Source organism: Ambystoma mexicanum, chromosome 5q (assembly GCF_040938575.1).
Source record: "Ambystoma mexicanum isolate Mex_15411 chromosome 5q, UKY_AmexF1_1, whole genome shotgun sequence".
Classification (NCBI taxonomy): domain Eukaryota; kingdom Metazoa; phylum Chordata; class Amphibia; order Caudata; family Ambystomatidae; genus Ambystoma; species Ambystoma mexicanum.
The window spans coordinates 386516252-386534696 of record NC_090933.1 but is presented as its reverse complement, the minus strand read 5'-3'; positions in this window follow the sequence as shown (position 1 = coordinate 386534696).

Genomic DNA, 18445 nt, shown 5'->3' with positions numbered 1-18445 from the left:
AGGCACAGTGGAGAGGGCTCAGAGAACTGCATGCCTGAGACATCTTTCCTCATCCCTCGCTCATCTTGTTCCCTAACTTCGTACTCTCTGCCAGACCGTGTTTCCTTTACTGCCAACCCTCCCATTTTTATTTCAACCTCACCCCTCGTCTTCCACCTACTACCTACTCTATTATGCTTCTCCTTTTTTCCTTTCTTCTATGGCCCTTTGAAAAGGTGCAAAGGCCTTGCTAAGCCCCATGAAGGAAATCTAACAACAAAAGATGTATTCCTAATTTATGGGAGGTGCTGTGAGACGAGTAAGAGTGGGTGCAGAGGTGATTGGGTTGTTGAGGTGGGAAAGGCCTTGGAAGCTGTGTGCAAAGATTGCAAGGACAAGATGCTAAGTGCCAGTTTGCATGTCACCCTGCAAGCTGGACCCTGTAGAATTGAGCTTGTGTGTAAACTAGAAACACATAGGTCAATAGACATTTTTTGGCTGTTAAGTGCCATCACCCGGCCTAGGCAGTGCGGTTATTTGCCTGCCTGCCTGCTTGCTGCAACTGCTGCTTGCCCTTATATTACAGGTGTTGTGACTTTCTTTGAAAACTATTTTCATCGTTGAACCTGGAGTGAGGAGCGGAAAGTAGTCAAGTTAGCTGGACTGCAAACAGTGAATGAGAACCCTCATAATCCCGAAAGCACTTGGAGAGGAAGATAGGGCAAGAGTGGGAGCATTAGAGTGGATTGAGTGGTGTGAATGTCACTTGCCAGTGGTGCTTGCAAAATGCAGGGATGGTAGCAGTACCTGGCTGCGCTAGCTAGAGTTGAGGGAGAGGGCTATGTTGGGCATTCCATGCCTCCTTTTACATTATGAGATAGAGAGGCAGATAGTATCAGGCAAGAGAGAAGTTGAGGGCTTTTTGATTTGATGGATACCCAGTGCAAAGGCCCTGTATCTCACAGCATTGCATGCTCTGTGTTTGCTAAAGCATTCAGTCCAGGTGCAATACACTACGTCCTGGAAACACTTGTTTAAAGGTACGTTATAAATGACTTATCATATCATCCACACAGCATGCAATGCTGCAAAGGCAGTACGTAGCCCGTAGTCCAGTCGATCACTGCACACTCTCTAAACATGACTTAGAAATAAAAGTTTCCTCTTATGGGCTGCATTCCACCTGCTCAATACCTCCACAGGGCCCCCCTTTTCACTCCACACAGTCCCCTTTCCCTCCTCTCCTTTCTGTATCCCACCCTCCACAACACAAGGCCCTCCACAATTCTATGACACCCTCCCTCAGGGGGACTTTTTATCTTGCACTACCTCCCCTTACTCTGCTCTACCTCACCTCCCTCCCCGTTACCTGCACTACCCACTCCCCTACCCCTACCTACCATACCACAGACCACCCTTTATCTTGCCCTACCTCCTCTCCCAAGGGGACCCTGTAGCACCTTTTCTTCTCTACCCATGCCCCCTTAATCCTGCCCTACTTTACTCCTTCCCCTTTTTCCCTCTACAGGGAACTCGTTTCATTACTCATTACCACAGAACCTTTTAGAAGTCCTGGGGGTACTTGTAACAGTACAAGGAATTTAACCAAGGATTCCTTTACAGATATGGGCCCGATGGCAGGATTTGAACCCAGGTCTTCAAGGCTGCACTGCAAGCACTTAACCACTACGCCACTGCAGTTAGTTGGTATACAGTGGAGCAGGGGGCCAGATGTCATATCTTCGTTGGCTTCATTGATCATGTTTCACAATGCAAACGGGTATGCTCCCATGGGCATGCAGGAGAAAGATATACATGCCAGAAACCTGCTCTCACAAGCTGAGAGGCCAGTGGCGCAAGTGATAAGTGCATGGTCTTGCAATGCAGGCGACCTGAGTTCTAATCCCACAATAGGTGTGTCATTCTTGTTTTTTCTTTTTTTTTCAGTGAAAATGAATATTCAAGGCCCAGAGTGACCAGCCCACAACTAATCCCACACCAATACCTGCATTCCCATTAACCGTTGTGGCTTTGTTTTGTGCACTCTTGCCTTGGTAACCCCCATAGATAAGCTTGTCTCTCTGCTCCCAACTGACTGGAAAAAATGAGGGGGAAAAGGGTAAACCTACGGCTCATGGTCAGTAAGATAATTGCGCTGGGCCTCAAACAGGACACCTTCTCGAGGTGCTGTCAGGTGACCACAGGCCCCTGCATAGCAAGCAAACCTGTATCAGCATCTCACCTGCAACTGAAGGTGTCACCTGCAGGCTACACATAGGATGGGGCAGTAGGTGTATTAACCCTTTGGCCTATTGGCCCTCCTTCCTCTGAGATCAAGAATCATAATTTTCATGATGCCTTCCTTTGGCACATTAGACCTAGCTTCCACCCCAGTTCAGAGGATGTTTAGTTTCACGGAGAGAGGCTAATCATTGGGAGGTATGAGCCACTAAAAGCTAAGCAGGTCATTAAGTCTTTGGCTTCGTGATGGGGGGGTTTGGGTGCATTCATATGCATTGGGCACGCTTCTGTCCTCTGCGGCTGTCTGTTTATTTATTGCTGCCTGGTAATAATTTTTCAAATGTAAACACTCTGCTCTGAAAGGTGAAAGATTTGACAGGCTCTTGATGTAGTGAGCCTTTCCCACTCATTGCCCTGGGGGTGAAAGTCATGGCACAGGGCTGCGTTCTGCCTTCAGCTTTATCCATTTTGGAGAGGCTGGCTCTGCCACTGACCAGCAGGGCCTAATCCTGGAGTGCAACGGGGAGAGGTCTGCGCCCTGCGTCCTCCACGCGTCCCTAACGCTCCCAAACGCGACCACAGCCCTTACAGGCACAGCCCTATGTCCGATGAGCCTCTATGGTGCAGTCACCCATGCAGCTTAGGGTTAGGATCAGTGCTTGTCAGTGTAGGCCTTGCCACCCAGGTCCCGTAGAGTGTCACAGCCTGCGCCATAATCCCCTAGTGATGGTGACCATGGTGACAATGATCTTGCTGGAATACTGATGCCTTATTTCCCTCCCAGAAGCCCCAGGAGCCTAGTGAAATGAAGGGGTGTGCACCTCTCAGTGTCCTCTGTTTGCCCTCTGTCCAAGTGAAATTAGTTCTGGGATCTGCAGGCAAATGTATCCATTCGGGAGAGAGATAGCAATAGGAAGGCTCTTTCTTCAGGCACAGTGGAGAGGGCTCAGAGAACTGCATGCCTGAGACATCTTTCCTCATCCCTCGCTCATCTTGTTCCCTAACTTCGTACTCTCTGCCAGACCGTGTTTCCTTTACTGCCAACCCTCCCATTTTTATTTCAACCTCACCCCTCGTCTTCCACCTACTACCTACTCTATTATGCTTCTCCTTTTTTCCTTTCTTCTATGGCCCTTTGAAAAGGTGCAAAGGCCTTGCTAAGCCCCATGAAGGAAATCTAACAACAAAAGATGTATTCCTAACTTATGGGAGGTGCTGTGAGACGAGTAAGAGTGGGTGCAGAGGTGATTGGGTTGTTGAGGTGGGAAAGGCCTTGGAAGCTGTGTGCAAAGATTGCAAGGACAAGATGCTAAGTGCCAGTTTGCATGTCACCCTGCAAGCTGGACCCTGTAGAATTGAGCTTGTGTGTAAACTAGAAACACATAGGTCAATAGACATTTTTTGGCTGTTAAGTGCCATCACCCGGCCTAGGCAGTGCGGTTATTTGCCTGCCTGCCTGCTTGCTGCAACTGCTGCTTGCCCTTATATTACAGGTGTTGTGACTTTCTTTGAAAACTATTTTCATCGTTGAACCTGGAGTGAGGAGCGGAAAGTAGTCAAGTTAGCTGGACTGCAAACAGTGAATGAGAACCCTCATAATCCCGAAAGCACTTGGAGAGGAAGATAGGGCAAGAGTGGGAGCATTAGAGTGGATTGAGTGGTGTGAATGTCACTTGCCAGTGGTGCTTGCAAAATGCAGGGATGGTAGCAGTACCTGGCTGCGCTAGCTAGAGTTGAGGGAGAGGGCTATGTTGGGCATTCCATGCCTCCTTTTACATTATGGGATAGAGAGGCAGATAGTTTCAGGCAAGAGAGAAGTTGAGGGCTTTTTGATTTGATGGATACCCAGTGCAAAGGCCCTGTATCTCACAGCATTGCATGCTCTGTGTTTGCTAAAGCATTCAGTCCAGGTGCAACACTTGTTTAAAGGTACGTTATAAATGACTTATCATATCATCCACACAGCATGCAATGCTGCAAAGGCAGTACGTAGCCCGTAGTCCAGTCGATCACTGCACTCTCTCTAAACATGACTTAAAAATAAAAGTTTCCCCTTATGGGCTGCATTCCACCTGCTCAATACCTCCACAGGGCCCCCCTTTTCACTCCTCACAGTCCCCTTTCCCTCCTCTCCTTTCTGTATCCCACCCTCCACAACCCAAGGCCCTCCACAATTCTATGACACCCTCCCCAGGGGGACTTTTTATCTTGCACTACCTCCCCTTACGCTGCTCTACCTCACCTCCCTCCCCGTTACCTGCACTACCCACTCCCCTACCCCTACCTACCATACCACAGACCACCCATTATCTTGCCCTACCTCCTCTCCCAAGGGGACCCTGTAGCACCTTTCCCTCTCTACCCATGCCCCCTTAATCCTGCCCTACTTTACTCCTTCCCCTTTTTCCCTCTACAGGGAACTCTTTTCATTACTCATTACCACTGAACCTTTTAGAAGTCCTGGGGGTACTTGTAACAGTACAAGGAATTTAACCAACGATTCCTTTACAGATATGGGCCCGATGGCAGGATTTGAACCCAGGTCTTCAAGGCTGCACTGCAAGCACTTAACCACTACGCCACTGCAGTTAGTTGGTATACAGTGGAGCAGGGGGGCAGATGTCATATCTTCGTTGGCTTCATTGATCATGTTTCACAATGCAAACGGGTATGCTCCCATGGGCATGCAGTTGAAAGATATACATGCCAGAAACCTGCTCTCACAAGCTGAGAGGCCAGTGGCGCAAGTGATAAGTGCATGGTCTTGCAATGCAGGCGACCTGAGTTCTAATCCCACAATAGGTGTGTCATTCTTGTTTTTTCTTTTTTTTCTGTGAAAATGAGTACTCAAGGCCCAGAGTGACCAGCCCACAACTAATCCCACACCAATACCTGCATTCCCATTAACCGTTGTGGCTTTGTTTTGTGCACTCTTGCCTTGGTAACCCCCATAGATAAGCTTGTCTCTCTGCTCCCAACTGACTGGAAAAAATGAGGGGGAAAAGTGAAACCTACGGCTCATGGTCAGTAAGATAATTGCGCTGGGCCTCAAACAGGACACCTTCTCGAGGTGCTGTCAGGTGACCACAGACCCCTGCATAGCAAGCAAACCTGTATCAGCATCTCACCTGCAACTGAAGGTGTCACCTGCAGGCTACACATAGGATGGGGCAGTAGGTGCATTAACCCTTTGGCCTATTGGCCCTCCTTCCTCTGAGATCAAGAATCATAATTTTCATGATGCCTTCCTTTGGCACATTAGACCTAGCTTCCACCCCAGTTCAGAGGATGTTTAGTTTCACGGAGAGAGGCTAATCATTGGGAGGTATGAGCCACTAAAAGCTAAGCAGGTCATTAAGTCTTTGGCTTCGTCATGGGGGGGTTTGGGTGCATTCATATGCATTGGGCACGCTTCTGTCCTCTGCGGCTGTCTGTTTATTTATTGCTGCCTGGTAATAATTTTTCAAATGTAAACACTCTGCTCTGAAAGGTGAAAGATTTGACAGGCTCTTGATGTAGTGGGCCTTTCCCACTCATTGCCCTGGGGGTGAAAGTCATGGCACAGGGCTGCTTTCTGCCTTCAACTTTATCCATTTTGGAGAGGCTGGCTCCGCCACTGACCAGCAGGGCCTAATCCTGGAGTGCAACGGGGAGAGGTCTGCGCCCTGCGTCCTCCACGCGTCCCTAACACTCCCAAACGCGACCACAGCCCTATGTCCGATGAGCCTCTATGGTGCAGTCACCCATGCAGCTTAGGGTTAGGATCAGTGCTTGTCAGTGTAGGCCTTGCCACCCAGGTCCCGTAGAGTGTCACAGCCTGCGCCATAATCCCCTAGTGATGGTGACCATGGTGACAATGATCTTGCTGGAATACTGATGCCTTATTTCCCTCCCAGAAGCCCCAGGAGCCTAGTGAAATGAAGGGGTGTGCACCTCTCAGTGTCCTCTGTTTGCCCTCTGTCCAAGTGAAATTAGTTCTGGGATCTGCAGGCAAATGTATCCATTCGGGAGAGAGATAGCAATAGGAAGGCTCTTTCTTCAGGCACAGTGGAGAGGGCTCAGAGAACTGCATGCCTGAGACATCTTTCCTCATCCCTCGCTCATCTTGTTCCCTAACTTCGTACTCTCTGCCAGACCGTGTTTCCTTTACTGCCAACCCTCCCATTTTTATTTCAACCTCACCCCCCCCGTCTTCCACCTACTACCTACTCTATTATGCTTCTCCTTTTTTCCTTTCTTCTATGGCCCTTTGAAAAGGTGCAAAGGCCTTGCTAAGCCCCATGAAGGAAATCTAACAACAAAAGATGTATTCCTAACTTATGGGAGGTGCTGTGAGACGAGTAAGAGTGGGTGCAGAGGTGATTGGGTTGTTGAGGTGGGAAAGGCCTTGGAAGCTGTGTGCAAAGATTGCAAGGACAAGATGCTAAGTGCCAGTTTGCATGTCACCCTGCAAGCTGGACCCTGTAGAATTGAGCTTGTGTGTAAACTAGAAACACATAGGTCAATAGACATTTTTTGGCTGTTAAGTGCCATCACCCGGCCTAGGCAGTGCGGTTATTTGCCTGCCTGCCTGCTTGCTGCAACTGCTGCTTGCCCTTATATTACAGGTGTTGTGACTTTCTTTGAAAACTATTTTCATCGTTGAACCTGGAGTGAGGAGCGGAAAGTAGTCAAGTTAGCTGGACTGCAAACAGTGAATGAGAACCCTCATAATCCCGAAAGCACTTGGAGAGGAAGATAGGGCAAGAGTGGGAGCATTAGAGTGGATTGAGTGGTGTGAATGTCACTTGCCAGTGGTGCTTGCAAAATGCAGGGATGGTAGCAGTACCTGGCTGCGCTAGCTAGAGTTGAGGGAGAGGGCTATGTTGGGCATTCCATGCCTCCTTTTACATTATGGGATAGAGAGGCAGATAGTTTCAGGCAAGAGAGAAGTTGAGGGCTTTTTGATTTGATGGATACCCAGTGCAAAGGCCCTGTATCTCACAGCATTGCATGCTCTGTGTTTGCTAAAGCATTCAGTCCAGGTGCAACACTTGTTTAAAGGTACGTTATAAATGACTTATCATATCATCCACACAGCATGCAATGCTGCAAAGGCAGTACGTAGCCCGTAGTCCAGTCGATCACTGCACTCTCTCTAAACATGACTTAAAAATAAAAGTTTCCCCTTATGGGCTGCATTCCACCTGCTCAATACCTCCACAGGGCCCCCCTTTTCACTCCTCACAGTCCCCTTTCCCTCCTCTCCTTTCTGTATCCCACCCTCCACAACCCAAGGCCCTCCACAATTCTATGACACCCTCCCCAGGGGGACTTTTTATCTTGCACTACCTCCCCTTACGCTGCTCTACCTCACCTCCCTCCCCGTTACCTGCACTACCCACTCCCCTACCCCTACCTACCATACCACAGACCACCCATTATCTTGCCCTACCTCCTCTCCCAAGGGGACCCTGTAGCACCTTTCCCTCTCTACCCATGCCCCCTTAATCCTGCCCTACTTTACTCCTTCCCCTTTTTCCCTCTACAGGGAACTCTTTTCATTACTCATTACCACAGAACCTTTTAGAAGTCCTGGGGGTACTTGTAACAGTACAAGGAATTTAACCAACGATTCCTTTACAGATATGGGCCCGATGGCAGGATTTGAACCCAGGTCTTCAAGGCTGCACTGCAAGCACTTAACCACTACGCCACTGCAGTTAGTTGGTATACAGTGGAGCAGGGGGCCAGATGTCATATCTTCGTTGGCTTCATTGATCATGTTTCACAATGCAAACGGGTATGCTCCCATGGGCATGCAGGAGAAAGATATACATGCCAGAAACCTGCTCTCACAAGCTGAGAGGCCAGTGGCGCAAGTGATAAGTGCATGGTCTTGCAATGCAGGCGACCTGAGTTCTAATCCCACAATAGGTGTGTCATTCTTGTTTTTTCTTTTTTTTCTGTGAAAATGAGTACTCAAGGCCCAGAGTGACCAGCCCACAACTAATCCCACACCAATACCTGCATTCCCATTAACCGTTGTGGCTTTGTTTTGTGCACTCTTGCCTTGGTAACCCCCATAGATAAGCTTGTCTCTCTGCTCCCAACTGACTGGAAAAAATGAGGGGGAAAAGTGAAACCTACGGCTCATGGTCAGTAAGATAATTGCGCTGGGCCTCAAACAGGACACCTTCTCGAGGTGCTGTCAGGTGACCACAGACCCCTGCATAGCAAGCAAACCTGTATCAGCATCTCACCTGCAACTGAAGGTGTCACCTGCAGGCTACACATAGGATGGGGCAGTAGGTGCATTAACCCTTTGGCCTATTGGCCCTCCTTCCTCTGAGATCAAGAATCATAATTTTCATGATGCCTTCCTTTGGCACATTAGACCTAGCTTCCACCCCAGTTCAGAGGATGTTTAGTTTCACGGAGAGAGGCTAATCATTGGGAGGTATGAGCCACTAAAAGCTAAGCAGGTCATTAAGTCTTTGGCTTCGTGATGGGGGGGTTTGGGTGCATTCATATGCATTGGGCACGCTTCTGTCCTCTGCGGCTGTCTGTTTATTTATTGCTGCCTGGTAATAATTTTTCAAATGTAAACACTCTGCTCTGAAAGGTGAAAGATTTGACAGGCTCTTGATGTAGTGAGCCTTTCCCACTCATTGCCCTGGGGGTGAAAGTCATGGCACAGGGCTGCGTTCTGCCTTCAGCTTTATCCATTTTGGAGAGGCTGGCTCTGCCACTGACCAGCAGGGCCTAATCCTGGAGTGCAACGGGGAGAGGTCTGCGCCCTGCGTCCTCCACGCGTCCCTAACGCTCCCAAACGCGACCACAGCCCTTACAGGCACAGCCCTATGTCCGATGAGCCTCTATGGTGCAGTCACCCATGCAGCTTAGGGTTAGGATCAGTGCTTGTCAGTGTAGGCCTTGCCACCCAGGTCCCGTAGAGTGTCACAGCCTGCGCCATAATCCCCTAGTGATGGTGGCCATGGTGACAATGATCTTGCTGGAATACTGATGCCTTATTTCCCTCCCAGAAGCCCCAGGAGCCTAGTGAAATGAAGGGGTGTGCACCTCTCAGTGTCCTCTGTTTGCCCTCTGTCCAAGTGAAATTAGTTCTGGGATCTGCAGGCAAATGTATCCATTCGGGAGAGAGATAGCAATAGGAAGGCTCTTTCTTCAGGCACAGTGGAGAGGGCTCAGAGAACTGCATGCCTGAGACATCTTTCCTCATCCCTCGCTCATCTTGTTCCCTAACTTCGTACTCTCTGCCAGACCGTGTTTCCTTTACTGCCAACCCTCCCATTTTTATTTCAACCTCACCCCTCGTCTTCCACCTACTACCTACTCTATTATGCTTCTCCTTTTTTCCTTTCTTCTATGGCCCTTTGAAAAGGTGCAAAGGCCTTGCTAAGCCCCATGAAGGAAATCTAACAACAAAAGATGTATTCCTAACTTATGGGAGGTGCTGTGAGACGAGTAAGAGTGGGTGCAGAGGTGATTGGGTTGTTGAGGTGGGAAAGGCCTTGGAAGCTGTGTGCAAAGATTGCAAGGACAAGATGCTAAGTGCCAGTTTGCATGTCACCCTGCAAGCTGGACCCTGTAGAATTGAGCTTGTGTGTAAACTAGAAACACATAGGTCAATAGACATTTTTTGGCTGTTAAGTGCCATCACCCGGCCTAGGCAGTGCGGTTATTTGCCTGCCTGCCTGCTTGCTGCAACTGCTGCTTGCCCTTATATTACAGGTGTTGTGACTTTCTTTGAAAACTATTTTCATCGTTGAACCTGGAGTGAGGAGCGGAAAGTAGTCAAGTTAGCTGGACTGCAAACAGTGAATGAGAACCCTCATAATCCCGAAAGCACTTGGAGAGGAAGATAGGGCAAGAGTGGGAGCATTAGAGTGGATTGAGTGGTGTGAATGTCACTTGCCAGTGGTGCTTGCAAAATGCAGGGATGGTAGCAGTACCTGGCTGCGCTAGCTAGAGTTGAGGGAGAGGGCTATGTTGGGCATTCCATGCCTCCTTTTACATTATGGGATAGAGAGGCAGATAGTTTCAGGCAAGAGAGAAGTTGAGGGCTTTTTGATTTGATGGATACCCAGTGCAAAGGCCCTGTATCTCACAGCATTGCATGCTCTGTGTTTGCTAAAGCATTCAGTCCAGGTGCAACACTTGTTTAAAGGTACGTTATAAATGACTTATCATATCATCCACACAGCATGCAATGCTGCAAAGGCAGTACGTAGCCCGTAGTCCAGTCGATCACTGCACACTCTCTAAACATGACTTAGAAATAAAAGTTTCCTCTTATGGGCTGCATTCCACCTGCTCAATACCTCCACAGGGCCCCCCTTTTCACTCCTCACAGTCCCCTTTCCCTCCTCTCCTTTCTGTATCCCACCCTCCACAACACAAGGCCCTCCACAATTCTATGACACCCTCCCTCAGGGGGACTTTTTATCTTGCACTACCTCCCCTTACTCTGCTCTACCTCACCTCCCTCCCCGTTACCTGCACTACCCACTCCCCTACCCCTACCTACCATACCACAGACCACCCATTATCTTGCCCTACCTCCTCTCCCAAGGGGACCCTGTAGCACCTTTCCCTCTCTACCCATGCCCCCTTAATCCTGCCCTACTTTACTCCTTCCCCTTTTTCCCTCTACAGGGAACTCTTTTCATTACTCATTACCACAGAACCTTTTAGAAGTCCTGGGGGTACTTGTAACAGTACAAGGAATTTAACCAACGATTCCTTTACAGATATGGGCCCGATGGCAGGATTTGAACCCAGGTCTTCAAGGCTGCACTGCAAGCACTTAACCACTACGCCACTGCAGTTAGTTGGTATACAGTGGAGCAGGGGGCCAGATGTCATATCTTCGTTGGCTTCATTGATCATGTTTCACAATGCAAACGGGTATGCTCCCATGGGCATGCAGGAGAAAGATATACATGCCAGAAACCTGCTCTCACAAGCTGAGAGGCCAGTGGCGCAAGTGATAAGTGCATGGTCTTGCAATGCAGGCGACCTGAGTTCTAATCCCACAATAGGTGTGTCATTCTTGTTTTTTCTTTTTTTTCTGTGAAAATGAGTATTCAAGGCCCAGAGTGACCAGCCCACAACTAATCCCACACCAATACCTGCATTCCCATTAACCGTTGTGGCTTTGTTTTGTGCACTCTTGCCTTGGTAACCCCCATAGATAAGCTTGTCTCTCTGCTCCCAACTGACTGGAAAAAATGAGGGGGAAAAGTGAAACCTACGGCTCATGGTCAGTAAGATAATTGCGCTGGGCCTCAAACAGGACACCTTCTCGAGGTGCTGTCAGGTGACCACAGACCCCTGCATAGCAAGCAAACCTGTATCAGCATCTCACCTGCAACTGAAGGTGTCACCTGCAGGCTACACATAGGATGGGGCAGTAGGTGCATTAACCCTTTGGCCTATTGGCCCTCCTTCCTCTGAGATCAAGAATCATAATTTTCATGATGCCTTCCTTTGGCACATTAGACCTAGCTTCCACCCCAGTTCAGAGGATGTTTAGTTTCACGGAGAGAGGCTAATCATTGGGAGGTATGAGCCACTAAAAGCTAAGCAGGTCATTAAGTCTTTGGCTTCGTCATGGGGGGGTTTGGGTGCATTCATATGCATTGGGCACGCTTCTGTCCTCTGCGGCTGTCTGTTTATTTATTGCTGCCTGGTAATAATTTTTCAAATGTAAACACTCTGCTCTGAAAGGTGAAAGATTTGACAGGCTCTTGATGTAGTGAGCCTTTCCCACTCATTGCCCTGGGGGTGAAAGTCATGGCACAGGGCTGCTTTCTGCCTTCAACTTTATCCATTTTGGAGAGGCTGGCTCTGCCACTGACCAGCAGGGCCTAATCCTGGAGTGCAACGGGGAGAGGTCTGCGCCCTGCGTCCTCCACGCGTCCCTAACGCTCCCAAACGCGACCACAGCCCTTACAGGCACAGCCCTATGTCCGATGAGCCTCTATGGTGCAGTCACCCATGCAGCTTAGGGTTAGGATCAGTGCTTGTCAGTGTAGGCCTTGCCACCCAGGTCCCGTAGAGTGTCACAGCCTGTGCCATAATCCCCTAGTGATGGTGACCATGGTGACAATGATCTTGCTGGAATACTAATGCCTTATTTTCCTCCCAGAAGCCCCAGGAGCCTAGTGAAATGAAGGGGTGTGCACCTCTCAGTGTCCTCTGTTTGCCCTCTGTCCAAGTGAAATTATTTCTGGGATCTGCAGGCAAATGTATCCATTCGGGAGAGAGATAGCAATAGGAAGGCTCTTTCTTCAGGCACAGTGGAGAGGGCTCAGAGAACTGCATGCCTGAGACATCTTTCCTCATCCCTCGCTCATCTTGTTCCCTAACTTCGTACTCTCTGCCAGACCGTGTTTCCTTTACTGCCAACCCTCCCATTTTTATTTCAACCTCACCCCTCGTCTTCCACCTACTACCTACTCTATTATGCTTCTCCTTTTTTCCTTTCTTCTATGGCCCTTTGAAAAGGTGCAAAGGCCTTGCTAAGCCCCATGAAGGAAATCTAACAACAAAAGATGTATTCCTAACTTATGGGAGGTGCTGCGAGACGAGTAAGAGTGGGTGCAGAGGTGATTGGGTTGTTGAGGTGGGAAAGGCCTTGGAAGCTGTGTGCAAAGATTGCAAGGACAAGATGCTAAGTGCCAGTTTGCATGTCACCCTGCAAGCTGGACCCTGTAGAATTGAGCTTTTGTGTAAACTAGAAACACATAGGTCAATAGACATTTTTTGGCTGTTAAGTGCCATCACCCGGCCTAGGCAGTGCGTTATTTGCCTGCCTGCCTGCTTGCTGCAACTGCTGCTTGCCCTTATATTACAGGTGTTGTGACTTTCTTTGAAAACTATTTTCATCGTTGAACCTGGAGTGAGGAGCAGAAAGTAGTCAAGTTAGCTGGACTGCAAACAGTGAATGAGAACCCTCATAATCCCGAAAGCACTTGGAGAGGAAGATAGGGCAAGAGTGGGAGCATTAGAGTGGATTGAGTGGTGTGAATGTCACTTGCCAGTGGTGCTTGCAAAATGCAGGGATGGTAGCAGTACCTGGCTGTGCTAGCTAGAGTTGAGGGAGAGGGCTATGTTGGGCATTCCATGCCTCCTTTTACATTATGGGATAGAGAGGCAGATAGTTTCAGGCAAGAGAGAAGTTGAGGGCTTTTTGATTTGATGGATACCCAGTGCAAAGGCCCTGTATCTCACAGCATTGCATGCTCTGTGTTTGCTAAAGCATTCAGTCCAGGTGCAATACACTACGTCCTGGAAACACTTGTTTAAAGGTACGTTATAAATGACTTATCATATCATCCACACAGCATGCAATGCTGCAAAGGCAGTACGTAGCCCGTAGTCCAGTCGATCACTGCACACTCTCTAAACATGACTTAGAAATAAAAGTTTCCTCTTATGGGCTGCATTCCACCTGCTCAATACCTCCACAGGGCCCCCCTTTTCACTCCTCACAGTCCCCTTTCCCTCCTCTCCTTTCTGTATCTCACCCTCCACAACACAAGGCCCTCCACAATTCTATGACACCCTCCCTCAGGGGGACTTTTTATCTTGCACTACCTCCCCTTACGCTGCTCTACCTCACCTCCCTCCCCGTTACCTGCACTACCCACTCCCCTACCCCTACCTACCATACCACAGACCACCCTTTCTCTTGCCCTACCTCCTCTCCCAAGGGGACCCTGTAGCACCTTTCCTTCTCTACCCATGCCCCCTTAATCCTGCCCTACTTTACTCCTTCCCCTTTTTCCCTCTACAGGGAACTCTTTTCATTACTCATTACCACAGAACCTTTTAGAAGTCCTGGGGGTACTTGTAACAGTACAAGGAATTTAACCAACGATTCCTTTACAGATATGGGCCCGATGGCAGGATTTGAACCCAGGTCTTCAAGGCTGCACTGCAAGCACTTAACCACTACGCCACTGCAGTTAGTTGGTGTACAGTGGAGCAGGGGGCCAGATGTCATATCTTCGTTGGCTTCATTGATCATGTTTCACAATGCAAACGGGTATGCTCCCATGGGCATGCAGGAGAAATATATACATGCCAGAAACCTGCTCTCACAAGCTGGGAGGCCAGTGGCGCAAGTGATAAGTGCATGGTCTTGCAATGCAGGCGACCTAAGTTCTAATCCCACAATAGGTGTGTCATTCTTGTTTTTTCTTTTTTTTTCAGTGAAAATGAGTATTCAAGGCCCAGAGTGACCAGCCCACAACTAATCCCACACCAATACCTGCATTCCCATTAACCGTTGTGGCTTTGTTTTGTGCACTCTTGCCTTGGTAACCCCCATAGATAAGCTTGTCTCTCTGCTCCCAACTGACTGGAAAAAATGAGGGGGAAAAGTGAAACCTACGGCTCATGGTCAGTAAGATAATTGCGCTGGGCCTCAAACAGGACACCTTCTCGAGGTGCTGTCAGGTGACCACAGGCCCCTGCATAGCAAGCAAACCTGTATCAGCATCTCACCTGCAACTGAAGGTGTCACCTGCAGGCTACACATAGGATGGGGCAGTAGGTGCATTAACCCTTTGGCCTATTGGCCCTCCTTCCTCTGAGATCAAGAATCATAATTTTCATGATGCCTTCCTTTGGCACATTAGACCTAGCTTCCACCCCAGTTCAGAGGATGTTTAGTTTCACGGAGAGAGGCTAATCATTGGGAGGTATGAGCCACTAAAAGCTAAGCAGGTCATTAAGTCTTTGGCTTCGTCATGGGGGGGTTTGGGTGCATTCATATGCATTGGGCACGCTTCTGTCCTCTGCGGCTGTCTGTTTATTTATTGCTGCCTGGTAATAATTTTTCAAATGTAAACACTCTGCTCTGAAAGGTGAAAGATTTGACAGGCTCTTGATGTAGTGAGCCTTTCCCACTCATTGCCCTGGGGGTGAAAGTCATGGCACAGGGCTGCTTTCTGCCTTCAACTTTATCCATTTTGGAGAGGCTGGCTCTGCCACTGACCAGCAGGGCCTAATCCTGGAGTGCAACGGGGAGAGGTCTGCGCCCTGCGTCCTCCACGCGTCCCTAACGCTCCCAAACGCGACCACAGCCCTTACAGACACAGCCCTATGTCCGATGAGCCTCTATGGTGCAGTCACCCATGCAGCTTAGGGTTAGGATCAGTGCTTGTCAGTGTAGGCCTTGCCACCCAGGTCCCGTAGAGTGTCACAGCCTGTGCCATAATCCCCTAGTGATGGTGACCATGGTGACAATGATCTTGCTGGAATACTGATGCCTTATTTTCCTCCCAGAAGCCCCAGGAGCCTAGTGAAATGAAGGGGTGTGCACCTCTCAGTGTCCTCTGTTATCCCTCTGTCCAAGTGAAATTAGTTCTGGGATCTGCAGGCAAATGTATCCATTCGGGAGAGAGATAGCAATAGGAAGGCTCTTTCTTCAGGCACAGTGGAGAGGGCTCAGAGAACTGCATGCCTGAGACATCTTTCCTCATCCCTCGCTCATCTTGTTCCCTAACTTCGTACTCTCTGCCAGACCGTGTTTCCTTTACTGCCAACCCTCCCATTTTTATTTCAACCTCACCCCTCGTCTTCCACCTACTACCTACTCTATTATGCTTCTCCTTTTTTCCTTTCTTCTATGGCCCTTTGAAAAGGTGCAAAGGCCTTGCTAAGCCCCATGAAGGAAATCTAACAACAAAAGATGTATTCCTAACTTATGGGAGGTGCTGTGAGACGAGTAAGAGTGGGTGCAGAGGTGATTGGGTTGTTGAGGTGGGAAAGGCCTTGGAAGCTGTGTGCAAAGATTGCAAGGACAAGATGCTAAGTGCCAGTTTGCATGTCACCCTGCAAGCTGGACCCTGTAGAATTGAGCTTTTGTGTAAACTAGAAACACATAGGTCAATAGACATTTTTTGGCTGTTAAGTGCCATCACCCGGCCTAGGCAGTGCGGTTATTTGCCTGCCTGCCTGCTTGCTGCAACTGCTGCTTGCCCTTATATTACAGGTGTTGTGACTTTCTTTGAAAACTATTTTCATCGTTGAACCTGGAGTGAGGAGCAGAAAGTAGTCAAGTTAGCTGGACTGCAAACAGTGAATGAGAACCCTCATAATCCCGAAAGCACTTGGAGAGGAAGATAGGGCAAGAGTGGGAGCATTAGAGTGGATTGAGTGGTGTGGATGTCACTTGCCAGTGGTGCTTGCAAAATGCAGGGATGGTAGCAGTACCTGGCTGCGCTAGCTAGAGTTGAGGGAGAGGGCTATGTTGGGCATTCCATGCCTCCTTTTACATTATGGGATAGAGAGGCAGATAGTTTCAGGCAAGAGAGAAGTTGAGGGCTTTTTGATTTGATGGATACCCAGTGCAAAGGCCCTGTATCTCACAGCATTGCATGCTCTGTGTTTGCTAAAGCATTCAGTCCAGGTGCAATGCACTACTTTGCATCCTGGAAACACTTGTTTAAAGGTACGTTATAAATGACTTATCATATCATCCACACAGCATGCAATGCTGCAAAGGCAGTACGTAGCCCGTAGTCCAGTCGATCACTGCACACTCTCTAAACATGACTTAAAATAAAAGTTTCCCCTTATGGGCTGCATTCCACCTACTCAATACCTCCACAGGGCCCCCCTTTTCACTCCTCACAGTCCCCTTTCCCTCCTCTCCTTTCTGTATCCCACTCTCCACAACCCAAGGCCCTCCACAATTCTATGACACCCTCCCTCAGGGGGACTTTTTATCTTGCACTACCTCCCCTTACGCTGCTCTACCTCACCTCCCTCCCCGTTACCTGCACTACCCACTCCCCTACCCCTACCTACCATACCACAGACCACCCTTTATCTTGCCCTACCTCCTCTCCCAAGGGGACCCTGTAGCACCTTTCCCTCTCTACCCATGCCCCCTTAATCCTGCCCTACTTTACTCCTTCCCCTTTTTCCCTCTACAGGGAACTCTTTACATTATTCATTACCACAGAACCTTTTAGAAGTCCTGGGGGTACTTGTAACAGTACAAGGAATTTAACCAACGATTCCTTTACAGATATGGGCCCGATGGCAGGATTTGAACCCAGGTCTTCAAAGCTGCACTGCAAGCACTTAACCACTACGCCACTGCAGTTAGTTGGTATACAGTGGAGCAGGGGGCCAGATGTCATATCTTCGTTGGCTTCATTGATCATGTTTCACAATGCAAACGGGTATGCTCCCATGGGCATGCAGGAGAAAGATATACATGCCAGAAACCTGTTCTCACAAGCTGAGAGGCCAGTGGCGCAAGTGATAAGTGCATGGTCTTGCAATGCAGGCGACCTGAGTTCTAATCCCACAATAGGTGTGTCATTCTTGTTTTTTCTTTTTTTTTCAGTGAAAATGAGTATTCAAGGCCCAGAGTGACCAGCCCACAACTAATCCCACACCAATACCTGCATTCCCATTAACCGTTGTGGCTTTGTTTTGTGCACTCTTGCCTTGGTAACCCCCATAGATAAGCTTGTCTCTCTGCTCCCAACTGACTGGAAAAAATGAGGGGGAAAAGTGAAACCTACGGCTCATGGTCAGTAAGATAATTGCGCTGGGCCTCAAACAGGACACCTTCTCGAGGTGCTGTCAGGTGACCACAGGCCCCTGCATAGCAAGCAAACCTGTATCAGCATCTCACCTGCAACTGAAGGTGTCACCTGCAGGCTACACATAGGATGGGGCAGTAGGTGCATTAACCCTTTGGCCTATTGGCCCTCCTTCCTCTGAGATCAAGAATCATAATTTTCATGATGCCTTCCTTTGGCACATTAGACCTAGCTTCCACCCCAGTTCAGAGGATGTTTAGTTTCACGGAGAGAGGCTAATCATTGGGAGGTATGAGCCACTAAAAGCTAAGCAGGTCATTAAGTCTTTGGCTTCGTCATGGGGGGGTTTGGGTGCATTCATATGCATTGGGCACGCTTCTGTCCTCTGCGGCTGTCTGTTTATTTATTGCTGCCTGCTAATAATTTTTCAAATGTAAACACTCTGCTCTGAAAGGTGAAAGATTTGACAGGCTCTTGATGTAGTGAGCCTTTCCCACTCATTGCCCTGGGGGTGAAAGTCATGGCACAGGGCTGCTTTCTGCCTTCAACTTTATCCATTTTGGAGAGGCTGGCTCTGCCACTGACCAGCAGGGCCTAATCCTGGAGTGCAACGGGGAGAGGTCTGCGCCCTGCGTCCTCCACGCGTCCCT